General features: G+C 46.2%; 1 protein-coding gene across 8 annotated transcripts in view; it reads right to left on the bottom strand.

The window, feature by feature from the left end:
- The window catches only part of N4BP2 (NEDD4 binding protein 2), a 77,077-nt gene extending 63,118 nt beyond the window's left edge, over positions 1-13,959 (bottom strand). For 7 of the 8 annotated variants that reach the window (XM_089777848.1, XM_025187933.3, XM_025187932.3 and 4 more), the window contains exons 1-2: positions 13,709-13,896; positions 637-825 (exon numbers count right to left, since the gene is read on the bottom strand). The gene's annotated coding sequence lies outside the window, so the exon portion shown is untranslated. Of the gene's footprint in view, positions 1-636; positions 826-13,708 lie in introns of all 8 variants that reach the window. The other variant, XM_075930549.2, reaches the window with a different exon arrangement.
- Positions 13,960-21,142: the final 7,183 nt, after the last annotated feature.

Raw genomic sequence — 21,142 nt, 5'->3', positions numbered from 1 at the left:
GAGAAGTGTAACTACAGATAATTTCTGAAAGCTAATGGTTACCTTCATAATCATGTCTGGTAAGTTTTTTGAGCACTGCATAAGATTAATGAATAGCGTTAGTCCAAAATTTGGTTTTGTGTTTCATTAAAAAGGGGCTCAACAGTTGCCAATAAACCCACCCAAAACAAGTGTGACTGATTCTAAAAATTGAAAAGAATCCCCAAGAAATAAGCAGCAACAGAGATTTGCATCAAAATGTCATGATGCTGGGGAGGGACTGAAGTAAACAAACACAGTGGGGAGCATAGAATAGTCCAAGAGAAAAAAAAAGACCCTGAGATAAATTGAAAAAAATACATGTTTTTATCTTGGAATACTCCAATTCATGTACAGAAACTTTAAACTGGTCTAGCTTTTATAATTCAAATCTCAGGTGGCATGACTAAAACATTAACTTTAAATTGCTGACAGAAATTTAGGAAGGATATTTAAGTAACTAGATTTATAAGAATATTTCATTTTGACATTATACTTTTGAAACTGCATATACACAAAACATTGCCATGCTCCCTTTTTCATAAAGGTTATAGAATCTCCACTGAGTGAAAGAAAAACATGTATAGTTCAAGTAAAATAATTAAAAAAGGAACTTACATTTTGAGCTTTGCTGACTACGCCATACTAGGTTATTTAACAATTAGTCCGGTCACATCTTGCAGAAATCAGCACCAATGTTTACTTTCATTTAAGAATTTGTAGATACTTGATATGCTGTTCTCTTGAGGTCAGGAAACCATATTGCTGAACATATGAATCGGGCATCAGGTGTTGCAAATGCACTCTCTTGAAAAGAGAAATGATCAAAATACAGAATAAAATACCAGATGTAATATTCCAACAAACCTAGTAACACTGAGCAACTTTAAAGACCAAATATTATAACTTCTTTTACAGATAGGTATTCTTTTACAGACAGGGGTTGGAGTGTCAGGGGGGTATGTGGCGCTTACCTTAGGCGGTTCCCAGTACTGTGGCACTGTGCCACTTCCAGAAGTGGCCAGAATGTCCCTGCAGCCCTGGGGGAAGAGCAAGAGGCGCTCTTGCCTGCAGGTGCTACCCTCGTAGCTCTCATTGGCAGTGGTTCCTTGATCGCCATGAGCTAGTGCTTGCAGCTCCAGTTCAGTGGGGGGAAGAGGGGTAGGAGAAGAAACCAAGGCTCAGGGCTTCCGGCCCATGGAACAGAGACTGCAGGCCAAATTAAATTAGGGGATGGAAGCCCCCCATGGCTGATTCTAGTTTTCATTCTGTAGCCAGACAGACACCCCCCCCCCCCCATCTCATCCATCTTATTTGCCTCTCTGAAGCATACAGGGCAGAGAAGGAGCAGTAAAATCAGCATAGTCTATGCTGGCTCATCTGATCCTGAGAAGCTGAAAACATAGATATGAGGAGAGAGCGATTAAGGCAATAAGCTGGCCTTGAGGCTGCGAGAACTGCCACCGGCTGGCACCTATGTTGATTCGAACACACACAGTCCCTGGGAGAGGAATTTCCCACTGAGAAAAGAATCCCCAGTAATTCCAATTTAGTTATCTCTCTTACAAGTGTAAATTAAGTTCACAACTCCCTTGTAAGAACTGGTCTCACAGAAGACAGACCAGCCCCATTTGGCATGACAGACAAGAAAGAGAAATACGTGACCCATGAGTATAAAAGATGGGCCCAGCACACACTCACTTTGAGTGTCATTCTACCCTCTACCTGCTGGTCGGGTTAGGTGTTTGACCTCCCGAGGTTCTATGGGGACGCCCACCTCGTATTTTCGTCTTTCCTAGGAATTGAGGGACCGGCCCTGGCCTGACATGCTGGAGTCGAGAGGCACAGAAGGGGGTAAAAATTGTACCTGGATGTGGTCCTCTGTCTTAAGTGTACACATAGAAAGAGTAAGCTGTTACTTGGTACCATTATTTCTATTTTTCTATCTTTATCTTCTTTGTAACCATTTTTAAGATCTATATTTTGCTAGTAGTTAAGAAATAGAACAATAGCCATTGCAACCATATGATTTATAAGCTTCCTCAAATAAACCTGTAACTGTTTAAGTTTTAACCTGACTCCTTCAGTTGCTGTAACAGAACCAGGCACAATTTAAAAGAACTTCAGCCGGTCTTAAGGGACAGATATAGGGAGCCCTGACCGTCGGCTGACACATTCTAGTTAAATTAGTGAACCATGACTAGGACATACTGTCCTAAAGCACACTGTGGAAGTTTAAATATTCTTCCGCAACCACTGTTATGGGTTGACGCTTTTTGGAACTCATAGGATTGGTTATTCATTTGCACCAAAGTATGCTGAAATTTTTCTAAGCATAAGGAGAACTTTGATCAAAATATAGAACACGTTTCATATAACACAGACCTCAATAAAAAGGAAATAGTTTACAAAGATGCTGAATGACTTGACAATTTACAAGTTCTTGATATTACCATCCCAGTCTGATTGAAAATGTAGTTTAAAAGTACCGAGGAGTCCTGTGGCACCTTATAGAGTAACAGATTTGCTGGAGGATAAGCTTGCATGGGCAAAGACCCACTTCGTCAGAGGCACGGCTACCCCTCTGATACTAGTTTCAAAGTACAGTAAAATTCCAATAGTCCGGCACGCAATTGTCCAGCACTCAAATAGTTCAGCATCAAAATGGCAAGCACTCCTGACGGAACCCGGAACCGCTCAGGTCAGCCACTCTCACGTGGGTTATAGCAGGGAGGGGAGGTGTTTGGCTCTGGGGAAGGGGAAGGAAGGGGAGCGGGATTGAGTTACGCACAGTGTCCCGGCCAGCTCATTGAAAAGCCGGCCGCTAGGCACACGTGCCCCAGTGCCTGGAGGGAGATGTGCAGCTGTACCGGGACCTGAGCATAAGGTTGGGGGGAGTGGGATCAGGTTACAGCAGGTAGGGGAAGTGTTTGGCTCTGGGGAACTGGGAGGGGAGGGGGATTGGATTACATACGGCATCCTGGCCAGCTCATTGAAAAGCCCAGTTCCCAGAGGGAGATGCACGTCTGTACCAGCAGCTCCAGGACCTGAGCACAAGGTTGGGGGGGGGGGCAGGATTGGGTTGGGGGTATACAGTACCTCCTGATACTCCAGCATATCTGATAATCTGGCACCACCTAGGTCCCAAAGGTGCCGGATTATCGGAAGTCTACCGTAGTATCCAGAAGATTTCTGAAACACTTCTATTCCTTTAGCCAACAAGACTCATCCCAATACAAAGATCACAGGTTGAGTCTAGAACAGGATAAATAAGTTTGAGTATGGCTGATGGACAAAATTCTGAGTTATTTTAGCCCTTAAAATGTATCCCAATTTCTAGCCTAAATCTATGTTTGTGAAACAAACTGTCACAAATTCATCAAAGTGGTAGAAAATGAAGTAAAATCTTGGAAGAGTAGACATCTGAACTAAGAATTTTGCCACTTTATAAAACACCTGACCACTCTTTTCCAGACAGCTCAGTAAACTATGTTTTCAATTGTGTTTTGTCAAAACTTCCCAAAGGAGTAAGTGCTAAATAAGCAAGTAAGGGTTTGTCTAGGTAAAAAGTTAGTGAGGGACAACTATTCCAGGATAACTCTTATGTATGGACATTCTTATTCTAGAAAAAGAATGGACTTGGCTCCTATTTAAACTAATGAACTTTGAAAGTGGATTAAACTGAACAGAAACAAGACAGTCTTATGTTGGAATAAGACTGTCCACAGATGTCTATGTGGAATGTTTAGTGCACGATAGCAAGGTCCACATGACGACTAAATACACAGCAGATTAGCGTATTTTACATCCAGCATATTGCATGCAAAGGTTTGTCTAAATTTAAAGTTTTATTTACAGGGCTCGACAAATCCATTTATCTACTCGCCCATGGCAAGTAGATTTCAGCCGGTAGCGCTGTTCACCGGCGGCATGTGCATGCGCAGTGCGGATCTGGCTCATGTGTGGCTGGCGAGTGGATTTTGCCGTGGTTTGTCGAGGGTGTGAAAAAAACCCCACAACACTGTCCAACCCAGCTATGTTGATCTAATCCCCAATGTAAACACAGCTATGTTAAAAGAAAAATGCTTCTGTCATAGCTATTATCATTCAGGGAGGTTGTCATCTCCCAGCCCTGCTCTGGGGCTGCTGTCAGCTCCCAGGGAAGGCAGCTTTTCAGCTGTGGCAAAGCAGAACTGTCTAGGTTGCAGCTGGCCCTGCTCCCAGGGAGGAGGCTTTGCTGCAGGTTCTATTAAGGGTGAGGCTTATTGGTTAACTGATTAACCTTTTACATCCCTAGTATAGACTGACTTCCAGCCTACATTAGTGCTTCCATTGTTGTGTCCATAGATTGTGATGCATCACTGTCAATGCAACAATGGAAAAGTTTATCAAAATGCAAGTGTTGACAAGGCCATCAAACAAAAAAAGTGGGAAAATAAATATGGTGAAGGGTTGTGCTCACAGAAGATCCTTTGGAATTGTTCCCCATTGTGATGATCATGCCACTGACACCTGCTTATCATGGGTCCTCATCTGATTAAGTGGGTCTTCTCCATGAAAGCTCACAATACTAAATATATTTGTTAGTCTCTAAGACCATGTCTACACTACAGAGAAGATAGAAGCAGCCACAGTCGATCTTGCGGGGTCTGAATTAGCGCAAGGCTACTCAAATTTGGAAGCCCCAGGGGGCCACAATGATACCCACTGCACATGCCGAGGGCCGCAACTTAAGTGTGGTTGCATATACATGCAAATATATATGCAAAATATGCAAATAGCTTATTTCACACTGATGGGCATGAATACAAAGATTAAGGCAAGACTACACAACACGCAGGCCCCATTTCAGTCAGTTCTGCTGATATTAATAAAATGCAATATTTACCCAATTTCCGCCCATATGACTACTTTTTAATGAGCAATGACAGTCCAGGAATTAAACTACTAAAACTCATTTCAACAGAATACCATTATGCAGTGTGTTCCCAGTGAAGGCCATGTTCAAAGGATCCCATCTGTGGGCCGCATGGTGAGCCCTGAATAAACCCAACTCACACTGTGGGCCACTAACAAGTGGCCCACGGGCAGGTCTAATGAAGACACGCTAATACAAACTGACAGGGAGATTCCATCGATGCTGGTAGTCCTGCTTCTACGAGAAATAAGGGAAGTGGAAGGGAAAGTGTATTCCATTTGATTTCCCACACTGTGGATGGCACCAAAATTCAAGTTACTTTGACTTAAACCTACACAATTAACGTAGCTGAAGTTGTGTAACTTAATTTGAACTTATCCCTTAGTGCAGACAAGAGTAAGGTGCCACAGGAGTATTTGTTCTTTTTCAAGTTACAGATTAACATGGCTATCCCTCTGAGTCTACGATTTGTTTTCTAGCGTGCCAGGCCACTCCCCAGACTAGCCAAAGACAAAGAGCTGAATACTTTCCCTTGCTTACATAGTTCCTGCTGTGGGGTGAAGACCTTTTGCTCTTCATTTTCTCTTCCATGTAACTATCAGGCTCAAAATTGAATCCCAGTACCAGGTGGTATGATCACGTCTAACTAGTCCAATCACCTTTGGACTTACAGGACAAACAAGTCTATTTACAAGGTGTTAAGTTGACTTCCCCCGCATTCATTAAGGCTTGGGAAGGAGCATCTGTAATGGCTCACATCAGCACATTTAAAACTATAAACAACCTCATACTTTGTATTTCTAACTTCTCATACAAGAATGATACATGCACCAAAATAGGATACACAGATCCAGCAGACTAACATTAAAATTGATAGATTACATGAGGTATTTTGCCCAAAGCGTCACCAAATTATGCATACAGTAATTCCTCACTTAACACTTGCCCACTTAACACGTTTTCGCGATAGCACGATTTTTTATTTTTTAGGGAATATTTTTCAAACAACATGACTCCGTCCCTGCAATAACATGATTTCCCCTAGGGCCGACCGGTAGCCGGCAGCTGCGCGAGGCTTCCCCAGCCTCCCTGCAAAGTGGCAGAGGTTTGCCGCTCGCAGCGCTGTTCCCCGGTGACCCCCTCTGGCATCTGGCCAGGGGGGGGTCACCGGGGAACTGCGCAGCAAGTGGCAAACCTCCAGCGCTTTGTAAGGAGGCAGAGGAAGCTCTGCGCACCTGCCGGTGACCGGCGAGCTGGGGAAACTGAGCCGCCGGCTGCAAGCCTCCTCCCCTGTCTTTCCCTTCCCTTCTCCGGAGCCAAACACCTACCCTCCCTGCTATAACCCAGTCCCCTTTCTCCCCCAAACTTATGTCCTGGTCCCAGCTGCTAACAAGTGCAGGCTGGAGCTGCGAGCATACATGCGCTTGAAATGCAATCCCCACCTTTTCCATTATTTTCAATGGGAAAATTGGCTCCGCATAACACATTTTCACTTAGCACAATCATTTTCTGAAACATATCTACCATGTTAAATGGGGAATTACTGTATTTATATGAACAAGGAGTCCTGTGGCACCGCCAATTCATCAGATGAAATGGGTTTTACCCATGAAAGTTTATGCCTCAATAAATAAATTAATAGCTAAGGTGCTACAGGACTCCTTGCTGCTTTTGTACATATAGACAAACATGACTACTCCTTTGGGACTTATATTTATAAGCCAATTTTCATAAAGCACGTGTGAAGGAGGAACACAGAAAGAAGTTGGGAGATCATAAAGAATACTGGAGGGCTGCGTCTACATTGGCACCCTTTTCCGGAAAAGGGATGCTAATGAGACCAGTCGGAATTGCAAATGCTGCGGGGGATTTAAATATCCCCCGCGGCATTTGCATGAACATGGCTGCCGCTTTTTTCCGGCTCGGGGCTTTGCCGGAGAAAAGCGCCCGTCTAGACGGGATCTTTCGGAAAATAAAGCCTTTTCCGGAAGATCCCTTATTCCTCTTAAAATCAGGGCTTTATTTTCCGAAAGATCCCGTCTAGACAGGCGCTTTTCTCCGGCAAAGCCCAGAGCCGGGAAAAAGCAGCAGCCATGTTCATGCAAATGCCGCGGGGGATATTTAAATCCTCCGCGGCATTTGCAATTCCGACTGGTCTCATTAGCATTCCTTTTCCAGAAAAGGGTACCATTGTAGACACAGCCTAGGAGTTTTATGTTCTTTCCTCTTTTCTCGGACATGGATTACACTTAAAAGTTAGGTCAATATAGCTAGAGCACTCAGAGATGTGAAAAATTCTCAACCTTGAATGCTACAGATATGCCAATCTAACCCCCTCTTCCCCACTCCCACATAAATGTGTCTAGAACAGTGGAAGAATGAGTCTAGTGACCTAGCAATTGCTAATTAGGAGGTGTATACACTATAACAGGGCTACTCAACTTTGGAAGCCCCAGGGGCCACAATGATACTCACAGCACATGCCAAGGACAGCAACTTAAGTGTGGTTGCATATACATGCAAATATATATTTCACACTGATGGGGATAAATACAAAGATTAAGGCAAGACTACACAACACACAGGCCCCATTTAAGTTAGTTCTGCTGATAATAAAATGCAATATTTACCCAATTTCTACCCATATGACAGCACTTTTAATAAGCAATGGCAGTCCAGGAATTTAACTACTTAAACACACATCTTTTTTGTTTTGGCTCCCACCCGTGGGCTGAACAGCCTGCAGGCCTGGCTGTGTGTTGAGTAGCCCTGCTCTTCAACAACCTATGGCTCATGAGCCAAATATAGCTCACTAGGGAGCCAGATATGGCTCTTCTGGAGCCCCAACACAGCCTCCCCATCTTCCTCTGCAGCAGGGAGCCAGTGAAGACACTACAGCCTTACGGCCCCCAGCAAGATTGGAATGCCAGTGCTGCCTTCCTGGGGAGTGCAGAGGAAGAAAGTCCTGAGCCTCCCCGCGAAATCTGGTTTGTATGGAACAAGCATGGCTCTGTGCACTGCCATTTTTCTTCCCTGGCATGCGTAAAACAAGCGGAACCAAAAATGGCTCCATGTGTGCTGCCCTTTTCCTTCCCTGGGACACACTTCCTGGAAGCGTCCCCTGCATACTTCCTGGAGGTTTCCTTCTGGCAAATGGGAGCAGCGGGAGGCAGAGTTACATGGTGCCTGCGACGTGGCATGAAAACAAGTGTTGCCTCACCCCCTCATGTCCAGACCCAACTCCCACACTCACTCCCCTGGCTAGATGCCCTGCCCCAGCCCACTACTGCCCATTCCTCCAGCCAGACAGCCTGCCCCCAGCCCACTCCTGCCCCCTCATTGCTCTGTCCCCTTCCCCCAGCCAGATACCTTACTCCCAGCCTGCTCCTGCACCCTACCTCCTACCCAGACCTCACACCGTCACCCGTCTACACTCCACTTCCCGCCCAGATCCTACATCCCTATCCCATTCACTGGCAGCCTTATCCCACACACTTAATCCCTCATATTTGGCCCTACCCCAAAGCCTGGGAAGCCCACAAAAATCCACTAACCCTGAAATCCCAGAAGAGTAAAACTGGCCTGAGGCCTTGAACCTTAGTCCTCTCTGCCCCTCCCCAATGCTGGGACTGGACCACCAAGGGAGTGAGGTGTTTCAGTTAGGGGCCACATCAGTGAGAGTTCAGGGGGGGGGTGGAGATTTATTTATTTTTGCTTCTCTCATGTGGTTACCAACTCATTTTTCTGTGGATCAGTGACCCCCCAATCTAAAAAAGATCCCCTGCCATAAATAAGGACAATGTTGAAATCTTTTGTGTTGGACATAATATTTTACTTTATTTAAAAATGAAGCCTGGCCAACAAGCCCCCATCTGGCTGTAGTATCATCATATTTCTGCACCCACACCAACCCAGAGCCCATCATACACCTGAACCACCTATCCTGAGACCCTCATACCCCCACATCCCCAAACTCTTACACCTCCACATCCCCACACTCCTGCACCCTCTACATATCCCAATCCTGTCCCCATCATATCTTTACATCCCCAAAGCCCTGCCATAACACTCCTGCACCCCCACACACTCCAATCTTGTGTCCTGAGTTCATCATACACCCAAAACCCCTGCCCTGAGCCCCCACATCCTTAGCCCCCACCATAACATTGTCAGAAGATAACCTGAATGTGTACATGAAGCTGGATTTGACCAATTATGATGTAAACTTCACAGAACTGTGTGAAAAGAGGCAGCAGCAGAAGTCCCATTAAATAATGTCTGTGAGTACGTTTCATTTATGCTATTATTAATCATTATGTCAATTATCAATAATTATTAAATTGTATATTTTCAGTCACACAAATGGGCATTCTTATATGGCTCTTTGTTGACCACTTGTTCTGAATTTTGACGTAGCTTGGCTCTTTGGTTTGAAAAGGTAGCCGAACCCTGCCCTACAGAAACAGAAAAAAACCTTCTGTGCCTGTAGGAAACATCTACAACAGGGCTACTCAACACATGGCCTGTGGCTTGTTTGTTTACGGCCAGCAGGTGGGAGCCCAAACAAAAAAGTAGTCAAAATAATGATCTTCTGTTGATATGCATTTTAGTCGTTAAATTCCTGAACTGTCATTGCTCATTAAAAGTGCTGTCATGCAAGTTGCTGCCTCAGCATGGGCTGTGAGTATTACTGTGGCCCCCAGGGCTTCCCAAGTTCAGTAGATCTGATCTACATTATGATGGTACAGTAGCACAGCTACAGCCAGTAGCATAGATAAACTCCAGACTGTCATTTAACATGTCAATGTGATGAAATATATAGAGAAGGAATCAACTGATTTCTTTATTGCTGATATTTTGTTTAGCTGGAAGCATCTACAGCTAATTCCCAGAAAGATTTGTATACAGATTACTTTGTTTTTAAGCAGGGTTGCCTCCCAGGACTTCAGCAAATGGGGGCACAAGTCAACAAGTCTTAATGAGAATGCTGAAAATGCGTCATGAGGAGGAACTTTAAATGTTTAAAAAGTTGTTTACATTCATTAGAACATATTTAAAGTAAGGGAAGGAACAAGCTCAAGGGAAAAAATGAGGAATATTAAAAATTAGAGTGCAATATTTTTGCACAATATTTCAAGTCATCTCTACTAAAATTAGTGTAATCATATACACCAACATGGCTATGTCAGTGCTCACCAACCAATAGATCGGGATCTACTGGTAGACCTTACAGCCTTTGACAGGTGATCCTGACAGGTTTGGACGGGAGGCTATCAAGTACTGGCACTTTATCTGCCCATCTCAGCACTGCCATGCTGCTCCTGCCCTCTGCCTTGGGGCTTCCCCCCCCCCCCCCCCAGGGGCCTCTTGCTTGTTGTGCAGGGCTCAGGAAGAAAAGGAGGGGGCACTAATGTCAGGATGCCCCTCCCCCCACTCTGTACCCCACCTCCACAGAGCAGGGGAAGGCAGAGATGGAGAGAATTTGCTGACTGCTTTTGGGAGTGGTGCAGGGCCAGAATAGGGGTAAGCCTGCCTTATTTCCCTGGACCACCACCCAGAAGCCACCTGTGCCCAGCTGGAGCCCATATTCCAAACCCCAGACCTGAACCCTCCTGGACCCCAAACTCCTGTCCTAGCACTGAGTCCCCCTGCACCCAAACTCTCTCTCACAGCCTGCACCCTGAACCTGCACCTCAATTCCCTGCCCCAGGCTCAGTTCAGAACCCCTCCCACACTTAAATCCTTTAGACCAAGATCAGAGTCCACATCTCCCTCCCCCACACCTCAGCCCTTTGCCTGATAAAAGTGTGAGAGGATGAGGGAAGATGGAGTAAAAAGAGGCAGGGCCTCCAAGATGGGTGGGAAGGAGGCAGGGCAAGAGTATTTGGGCTGAGGTAGATCCTGGATTGCATTTACCGGTAAATTCAAAAAGTGATCTCATGCTTAAAAAGGTTGGAGACCACTGCACTATGGTTATTCTCCTAAAATATGTCTGCAGCAGAGATTAAAGTGTTTTAAATGGACACAACATAAAAATCACATCTTCAACATGTGAGATTATTAAAAACAAAATGTCTAAAAATACATTTTTCTTTAAAAGAAATTAGTATCATTTTATGTATTATTAATTTTACTTTTAAGTTGTCAATTATTCACATTTTGAATTGAGAACTCTGCAGGGGAATGTCTGTTCTGCAATTGCTATATCTTATACATTGTACATTTTTAAAACAAATTAGTAAAACATTTCCACAAGTTATAGGTGTTCAGACTCTTTTACAAAATCTACGTTTAGGGGTGAGTATGAGTAGATAGTTTGGTTATAGCAGGATTCAGGAGTGCTGCAGTGTTGGGAGATAACTAAGATATAAATAGACTGTCCTGTCATGGCTGCTATTATAGCATGACAGCAGTATGGGAGTCTGCAGTAACTACAGAATCTATACATACTTATAAATTAGCAAGAAGAGTTAATCTTGTCAGAAATGTTGGTATTGCAAGTGGCTTCCATACCTGCAATACACTTCATGACCACAAGTGACTGGAAAGGTATACAAGTCCGGCCAGCTCCACGGTAATGCCTAAATTTGCTCGAATCCTATGATTTACCAGTGTATTTGACTGCTGATTTACGCAATCCCAAAGGAAGCGAGTGTGGAAAGGTGAACAGGAGGGCCATTTTGGAATGAAAGATTCAGAGTACATCTTCTTACACTGATTTCATTACATTAGAAGTGGGATGCATATGTCCATGTTGCTCATCATAAATCAATTTAACTGCTATGGATACAGCTACAGTGTTGAACTAGAGTACCCCAACTTCTTATTGAAACAGTAACCACTTTAGAAAGGCCCTAGTGCCACTCTGTGGCAACCAAGGACAGGTATTCTGCAAGGAGTCCTTCTACAGTGCTGGCTTCAAATGGAAACACAAATAGCATAGTAACTACACTATGGCTATGTCTACACTGTGCATTGTTGTGCAATAAGATATGCAAACAAGGCACGGGGATGAATATCGCCACGCCTCGTTTGCATCCCTAATGAGCCATCATTTTTGTGGCACGGGCTTTTGAGCAAGAAGGAGCTGTCTACACTGCTCCTTCTTGCACAAAAAACTCCCTCTTGCACAGAGCTGTTCTGCCATTTATTTTCAGGAAGAACAGCTCTGCTCAAGAAGTAATTCCAGAACAATTACTCTGCTTTAGAAGTACACTAATAATTCCACCACAGTGCTCAGAAAGAGCTATTCCGGTCAATTGCCTAGTGTAGTGAAACCCTTAGCCTGCAAAGTCCTGCCAGAGCAGCCCCAATATGCTTCCCCCACTCTGCTGGGCATTTCCCATAATGCAGTGGTTCTCGAAGTGTGCTCCAAGGACCACTAGTGTCTCAAGGCTCAACCCCTCGCCCCTTAGCACCAAGTCTGCGCTGGCACCCTGGCCTCACAGGCACCCGTGAGACTGAAACACCAGTGCTGGCTTCCCTCTGCAGAGGAGGCCTGAGCCTTGTGTGCCCAATCTGGTTCTCTGGGGGGCAAGCAGTTCCATAAGCTGCTGTTCGTCCTCTCTTCCAGCTGGGAGCACAGGGAGGCACTGTTTGGAGGTTTTCCCACTGCTGCCATTGGCCAGAACCACAGCCAATGGGAGGAGAGGAAGGCGGTGTCTGGAACACGATGTCTGGGAGTAATGGGGGTGCTAAACCAGGTAAGTGCCCCCCACCCCCCTCGTGCCCAGACCCCTGTCGCACTAAGACCTTACCCCCCCATGCCCAGACCCCCGTCCCCTTCGTGCAACATCCTGCTAAGACCACCCCACTCCCGAACCCTTCCTCCAGCCCAGACCCGTCTGTGCAACATCCCACTAAGACCCCCCCCCCGCCCTTCAGTCCCCTCTGCACCCAGCGGGGCTGAGAGCCACCGCAGGTCCCAGAGCAAGGTGAGAGTGGGCTGGCTCCGCACCCCCAGAAGAGGTGGGGCCGAGGGCAGTCAATCCTTAGCGTTGCAGGACAGCGACACTGGGCCCCTCCACAGCCCTCAAAGCCATGCGGAGCGGCATTCCCTTGCTCCCGCGGCAGTTCAGAGGAGCTCCGGGCCTCTTTGAGTGGGCGGCCCCCAGCGCAATTGCCTCCATTGTCCACACCCCTGCTGGCGAGCCTGCCTGCCACTCAGAGCCCCGCACCCCTTTTGCAATGGGGGGGGGGGGGAATAGGGTGGCTGGTGGTCTACGGAGAGGTTTGTATTGAACGGCGTGGGGCGCGTCTCAGAAAGTTTGAGAACCGCTGCCAAACTGGTACTAGCAGATGGGAACTGTCCCCCCACGCTGAAAAGGCTGCTTGGGCGATACTCCCCGCTGCAGGCAGCTCATCTCCCAGCGCATTTGGGACTGGGATCCTGGCTGTTTTCTCATTAATACTGTCTGACTGCCGGGTCGGTGCTGCGCAGCCCCGACGCAGCGGCACCCCGAGGAGGCTGGTGAGCCCATGGGGATTAGGAGCAAAGGCCAGAGGAGAACCCCCGGCGGGGGCAGCCCCGATGCCCCTATGGCCGGCAGCGGCGGGAGGGGACACGGGCCGCGACGCACCGGCCTGTGTAGGTAAGCCGCGGCCTCGCTCCGAGGCAGAGCCCACATCAGCCGGCTTCGGAAGCCGGGCAGCTCGCTCCCTCTAGGGAGGCGGAGGAACAACCACCCCCAGGCTCCTCCCCGGCAGCCGCGGCCCGCTCACCCAACCTGCCCCGCGCTGCCTGCAGCGACCCCCGGCCGGGGCCGCCCTTACCTCGCACAGCTCCCGGGAAGCGCAGCCCTGAGCGGCCTACGTCTGCCGGCTTCGCGATTGGCGGCGGCTGCCCAGGAGAGGTGGGGGGGGAGGCTGCTCGGCGGCGGCAGGAGCGGGGGTGAGAGGGGGCGGCTCAGGCGGAGCGTGCGCCGCGGGGACACAGTGCCGCTCTCCGGCCCGCCGGGGAAGAACAGCCTGGGAGGAGGCTCTGCGCTAACCCCCGCCCTGACATTGGCAACAGAGCCCGCGCCCGGCTTGTCTGCCGAGAGGAAGTCGGACACCAGGTTCGTTGCGGAGGGGAGTCTGAACAACCTGCGGTCCCTGCCACCGCGGGCAGGATCCAGGCCGGAGCCTCTACATGCGGCACATGGCTGTACTGGCCGCGGGGGGGGGTGCACTACTCGTAGTGAGGCTGGAGGGCAGCGTGGTGAATCCCCTTCTGCAGCGTGAAACAGAATGAGGGGAAGGAAAAGCCAGGATCGTGAGCCCTGCATTTGGGCCTTAGAGTCTCTGATTATGTGTCTCAGTCACTGGATGTTCTGTAGCACGTGTTCAAGGGGAAAAGGCCTGGTAGCACATTCGGGTACACACTGACTCGAATAATATCTGTGTAAGCAGCTAATGGTTCTACTATTGAGGAGAACTTTCCTGACTTCTGCACTACCCTGGCGAAAGGATCTGAGTCTCAGTTCCCACTTCCTTTATTGGAGGTCTCTCTGAGCCCAAGAGCTCCCCTTCCACTCTCCTATGTGGTAGAATCCTTGTAACCCTAAAAGGCCTGCACTCAGGATTCTTGAGTGGCTCAACCCCTCCCCTTCTTCTGGTCACCTAAGGCAGGACTAGGGTATTCCCAAGCTGACGTGCTCTCTCTGCACTGGATGCTTCCCAGACACATCTTTCTTCTAATATATAAAGGAGAATGTTTGTATGTTTGTGCACTAATAACTTGGACACTATAAGAGCTACCGCAACCAGACTTTGTACGGGATAACCTTTTATCCAGGAGAAGGTTTTAAGGTACTGTGGGAGGGAAGAGATGAGACCGACACCTCTCCCCGGGGCTGCACGGAGCTTGGCAGTGCTGGGAGAAGTGGCTTCCCCAGGGGAATCGGCGGGGACAGTAACTTTCTAAGGCCAGTGGAAGGACAAGGAAGCAGAGGGTGGGCTCGGGCACCAGCGGCAGGCACACGACTCCCTTCCCTCTTTCTCCCCTCAGGGTCCTCACCTCAGTTATATCGACTGTCCCGAGCAACGTCAGGTAACTCCAGCTAGTTACATATAATTCAAAGTAAATGCAATTTATTAAACAACTTTTTTTAAAAATTAAGGAAAAATGGGAAAGGTTAAAGGAATGCAGGGAACATCATATACAGCATCTCTGGAATGTAAGGGCACTTCACAGTCTGTTCCAGTTAGGTCCCAGACCTCTAATTTTTAGACTGGCTGTGCCACAGGGATGCTGCGAGTAGGACACTTTCTCCAGCAGTGGCCACATGTCTTCAGGCTCTAGGTGGTAGGGGGTGTTTTCCTCAGTGTCAGCCCTCCAGTTAGGGTTATGATCCCCCTCCAAGTCTGGCCTGCAAAGCCTCTTGGTGTCTCCTTATGCAGGGCCTCTGTCCATGGTCCACCCCTACTCTTCCCAGCTTCACTCTGCCACCAGCTCCCAGGCTGCTTCCCTAGCCTCTCTGACTCCATGGCTGCAGCACTGCTCCCGGCGGGTCTCTGTGCTGTGTCACTGGTTCTCTCTGGCTGGCATGGCTTTGCTTCCTAGCTCAATTCAGGCCTCTACTCTGGTGTTAACTTGAAAGAGAATCCTCTGAACTGTCATTCATGTTTAAAGTTGACACTTTACATCTAGGTCTCAACAAAGACGCTAATTATTTTCCCCTTTACAAAGATAGCTTCCCCAATTATCACCTTTAATATCATTAGCTCACAGATGTTTCTCTCACCCCCTCTCTGTTCTGAAATTTGATTTGTCCTTTTCATATGTGTTCATTTTTTTGATTGTATCCTTTGGTATATATGGTCATGCCAATTTTCTTCCACTATTTGATCTGAAATAGTCTGAAAGCTGGGTCTGGCCCATGAAAGCTCATCACCTAATAAACCATCTTGTTAGTCTTTAAAGTGATACATAGTCCTGTTTTTTGTTTCAAATAAGAAGTAGTGCTCTCTCAAGAATGAAGCTTACAATTATATTAACATTATCATCTAGTTAGCAATATTCTTCACAATTGAATTAGGGTTGCCACCTGTTCTTTGTACAAAAGGGCCAGTGTAGACAGGCAAGTTAATTTATTGCGCAAGAAAGCCCGATGGCTAAAATGGCCATCGGAGCTTTCTTGCGCAAGAGAGCGTTTACACTGGCACGGATGCTTTTGCACAAAAGATGTCTTTTGTGCAAAAGCATCCGTGCCAGTGTAGACGCTCTTTTGTGCAAATATTTTTAACGGAAAAACTTTTCTGTTAAAAGTACTTGCATGAAATCATGCCAGTCTAGACACAGCCTATATGACTAGGTTGACACAAGGCAGCCTACCTCAAACTAGCTGTGGATGTATCTTCACTTACATTTGGCAGTTCCAACTTAATAACACTGATAAGTATCCGGCAGTTCCAACTTAATAACACCACCTCCCTGAAGAGCATAAATTCAAGGTTTATATACTTAGGTCAGCACTGTGAATGTGTAGATGCTCTGTTACTCACATCAGCTCCTTAATGGTCTCCAAGAGCTGTCTCTTTGGTCACGTTATGAACTCCACTGTCCAGGGGTCAGGTAGATAGAAAGCTGTCCCTTCCCTTTAAAGACCAGGGGCTGCGTCTAGACTGGCAAGTTTTTCCGCAAAAGCAATTGCTTTTGCGGAAAAACTTGCCAGCTGTCTACACTGGCAGCTTGATTTTGCGCAAAAACACTGACGTTCTACTGTCCGAAATCAGTGCTTCTTGCACAAATGCTTTGATGTTCCCGTTCAGGCAAAAGCCGTTTTCCAGAAATGCTTTTGCGCAAAAGAGCCAGTGTAGACAGCTGAAAACTGTTTTGCGCAAAAAAGCCCCAATGGCGAAAATGGCGATCGGGGCTTTCTTGCGCAAAATCACATCTGGATTGGCACGGATGCTTTTCCGCAAAAAGTGTTTTTGCGGAAAAGCGTCCGTTCCAATCTAGACGCTCTTTTCCACAAATGCTTTTAACAGAAAAACTTTTCCGTTAAAAGCATTTGTGGAAAATCATGCCAGTCTAGACGTAGCCTGTGTGTTTTTTAAATTTCTTTTTCTAGTTGCCTGGCTTGGTCAGAACACTTTGCGGCTCTCCAATATTGTACATCACTGTCCAGCTGACTACACACTGCAGATGTGCTCCTGCCTTGAGTATATAAGATGTTTTAGATCTCCTGACCCTCTGGTGACAAGAGGTTATGCAGGCACAGCTCCAATCCAGCCATAGAAACATGGACATCTATGAGCACATTGGTCAGGGGATGCAGGAAATCATGACAGGGACTAGGATTACAACCGGGACCAGCAGTAGTGCCAATGAAAGCCAAAGTGCTGTGGGAGGCACACCAGAGGGCCAGAGAGGCCAATAATTGATCCAGTGGAGAGCAATGTGTGGGGGCACGAAGGGTAGAAGGGGCTTGAGGCAAGCCTGCAGGGCCAGAGCCTCTAGGCAGCCTAGAGACTGGGGTGGGGGGACTTAGCAGCCGCAGTGGAAATCAGACCCCTTCCCCAGCACTCACCAGCAGTGGCGGGGAAGCAGGACCATGCGGCCCCAGCTTGCTCTGCTCTCCTGACACATTGCTTGGGGGAGGGGGCAGGACTGCCATCATTCCCTGCAGTGCGGCTGGGGGAGAAGAATGAGCTAGGAACGCATTGTTCTGCTTTCCCTCCTGCTGCTGTTTGAGTGCAGTGGGAGTGGACCCCCTGTTTCTGGCCCTAGCCCTACTAGTCCCGTGGATCACTTTGCACTGGAGAGGGAGGGAGGAGGAGGCAGAGTGGGAACAGAGCATGGACCAGAGGAAGCAGGGTCTGCAGTGGAGGAGGATTGTCCCAACCCCTCGCCAGGCTGTAGGCTCTCACATGGCCCCCCATGTTACTCTGCACCACTGCCACAGACCTATATAAAATCATGTCAGTGAGCTATTTCCCCTACATTCCTCCCTGCACTGGGAACCACACTTATGTGGCTGGTGCTGTGACTGGTACCATGCTCTATCAATTCCAAGCAAAAGGGAGACTGGAGTGCTTATAACTTTTGTGAGACAGGAGTGTGTTCAGTACCTTAAATTTCAATTTCCATCACAAGTACACAGACAATGGTACCTGTATGTGTTATATTGGCAGTAGTGCCATTACCGCCTTTAGGGTTTCCCTCTCCATACCCACAGAATGACTGAGCCAATAAGAAGAAGAAAGAGGAGAACTGGGGATGATGTGTTCCATGACATCCTGCCACCAGTGCTGAATCAGAGAACAAGATCAAGGCCTGGAGTGTCACCCTTGCAGACAGCAGGAAAAAGGATAGAGTAGAAAGAAGAAAGGCACAGGAAAAAGAGAGGGAGGAAGCAGGAGGTGCCAGTACTTAGCTCCTTTAAATCATTTCCTGTACCAAATGGCTGGAAGTTAGCTGTGATGCCAATTTTTAAAAAGGGCTCTTTAGGTGATCCTGGCAATTACAGTCCTGTAAGTCTAACTTCAGTATTGGGCAAATTGGTTAAAACTATACTAAAGAACAGAATTGTCAGACACACAGATGACCATTATATGTTGGGGGAAAATCATCATGGCTTTTGTAAAGGGAAATCATGTCTCGCCAATCTACTAGAAGGGGTCAACAAGCATGTGGACAATGGGGATCCTATGGATATAGTATATTTAGATTTCCAAAAAGCCTTTGACAAGGTCCCTCACCAAAAGCTCTTAAGCAAAGTAAGCTGTCATGGGATAAGAGGGAAGATCCTCTCATGGATTAATAACTGGTTAAAGTTAGGGAAAAAAAGGGTAAAAATAAATGGTCAGTTTTCAGAATGAAGAAATATAACTTGTGATGTACCCCAGGAGTCCGTAGTGAGACCAATCCTATTCAACGTATTTAAAAATAATCTGGAGAAAGGGGTAAACAGTGAGGTGGCAACATTTGCCAGCGATGCTAAGCTTCTCAAGATAGTGTAGTCCAAAGCAGACTGTGAAGAGCTTCAAAAGGATCTCATAAAACTAGGTGATTGGGCAATAAATGGTGGATGAATTTTAATGCTGATAAATGAAAAGTAATGCATACTAGAAAACAAAATTCCAACTCTATGTATAAAATGATGGCGACAAAATTAGTTGTTACCACTTGAGAGAGATCTTAGCATCATTATGGATAGTTCTCTGAAAACATCCACTCAATGTGCGGTGGCAGTCAAAAAAGCAAACAATGTTAATAATCTGTAAGAAATGGATATAGAATAAGACCTCTATATAAATCTATGTTATGCCCACAACTTGAATACTGCATGCAGATGTGGTCATCTCATCTCAAAAAAGGTATGTTGGCATTGGAAAATATTCAGGAAAGGGCAAAAAAAATTATTAGGGGTATGGAACGGTGGCCATATGAAGAGAGATTAATTAGACTGGTACTATTCAACTTGGAAAAGAGACAAATAATGGGGGGATATGATAAGAGCTCTTACATAATAATGACCGGTGTGGAAAAAGTGAAGAAAGAAGTGTTATGTATTCCTTCCCATGATACAAGAAGTAGGGGTCACCAAATGAAATTGATAGGTAGAAGGTTTAAAACAAACAAAAGGAAGTACTTTTTCACACTACAAACACAGCTTGTGGAACTCCTTACCAGAGGATATTGTGAAGTTCAAGACTACAACAGGGTTCAATAAAGATCTCGATAAATTCAAAGAGAATAACTATATCAGTACCAAGGATAGGCAGTAATGGGGTCCCTAGCCTGTGTTTGTCAGAAGCTGGGAATGGCGATGGGATGGATCACTTGATGTTCTGTTCATTTCCTCTGGGACGCCTGGCAGAAGACAGAATAGTGAGATAGATGGACCTTTGGTCTGACTCAGTATGGCCATTCTTATGTTCAACAATCACGACTTGTCTAGAGAGACTGTGGAATCTCCATCACTGGAGATTTTTAAGAACAGGTTAGACAAATACCTGTCGGGGTGGAGATAGTGTTTGGTCTTGCCAAGAGTGCAGGTGACTGGACTTGATGACCTCTCAAGGTTCCTTCAAGTTCTATGATTCTATAACACATAGGCTGTGTCTAGACTGGCCAGTTTTTCCGGAAAATCAGCCGCTTTTCCGGAAAAACTTGCCAGCTGTCTACACTGGCCACTTGAATTTCCGCAAAAGCACTGACGATCTCATGTAAGATTGTCAGTGTTTTTGCGGAAATACTATGCTGCTCCCATTCGGGCAAAAGTCCTTTCGCGCAAAACTTTTGCGCAAAAGGGCCAGTGTAGACAGCTCAGATTTGTTTTCCACAAAAAAGCCCCGATCGCGAAAATGGCCATCGGGGCTTTTTTGCGGAAAAGCATGTCTAGATTGGCACGGACGCTTTTCCGCAAAAAGTGCTTTTGTGGAAAAGCATCCGTGCCAATCTAGATGCTCTGTTCCAAAAATGCTTTTAACGGAAAACTTTTCCGTTAAAAGCATTTCCAGAAAATCATGTCAGTCTAGACGTAGCCATAGAGAACTCAATATTGGAACCTTCTTATACTTCCCCTTTCTCAACATTTTCTTGTGGCATTGTGCTACCTTTACCATTACACCCATGGGAACATTAAAGATAATCACAGCTTCACATGTTCTGATTTGTGAAAGCCACTGTTGTTAGTGCATGTGTACTTGAAATTAAGTGTTCTTTCCCCTTCCTAACTTCTGTTCCCTTAATATATTAAGTTTTAAATGTTTTTAACTGCTTGGTTCCTGTTACAGAGTAAAATTCTATTTTTGGAACAAAATTCATCTTTATTAACTCACAACATATGCTGTCTGGTGCTGAGCAAATCTGACTAATTAATTTCCCATCACTTAACTGTCTCACAGAATCTATAACATTATTCACAGACATTACTAATAGGTGCACTGAGATTGTTATATTTCTACATACAGAATAATCACTACAAGATACATATCAGGATAAGAAAGAGCAATGCTAGTTAGAGCACACTACAACAATACATACTGCTCTAGCTCACTGTTAAAATGATTTTTCCAAGCTTCCCTGAGCTGTATAGCATCACACTGAGCTCTTCTAATAGCCCTTGAATTCAGCTGTTCAGATTAACCAGACAGCTGTTCCTCCTACACTGTCCAACCCATCAGAAACTTTTCCCCTTTTGTTTCATAAATATGCAGGATAGGCAGCTATAACCATTGGGATATTTTTCTCACTGAAGTCCAATCTTGTAAGTAAAC

Source organism: Pelodiscus sinensis, chromosome 4, assembly GCF_052426305.1.
Source record: "Pelodiscus sinensis isolate ZL-2025 chromosome 4, ASM5242630v1, whole genome shotgun sequence".
Lineage (NCBI taxonomy): Eukaryota > Metazoa > Chordata > Testudines > Trionychidae > Pelodiscus > Pelodiscus sinensis.
The sequence above is the reverse complement of the archived record's forward strand: the minus strand, read 5'-3'. Positions and strand labels throughout refer to the sequence as shown.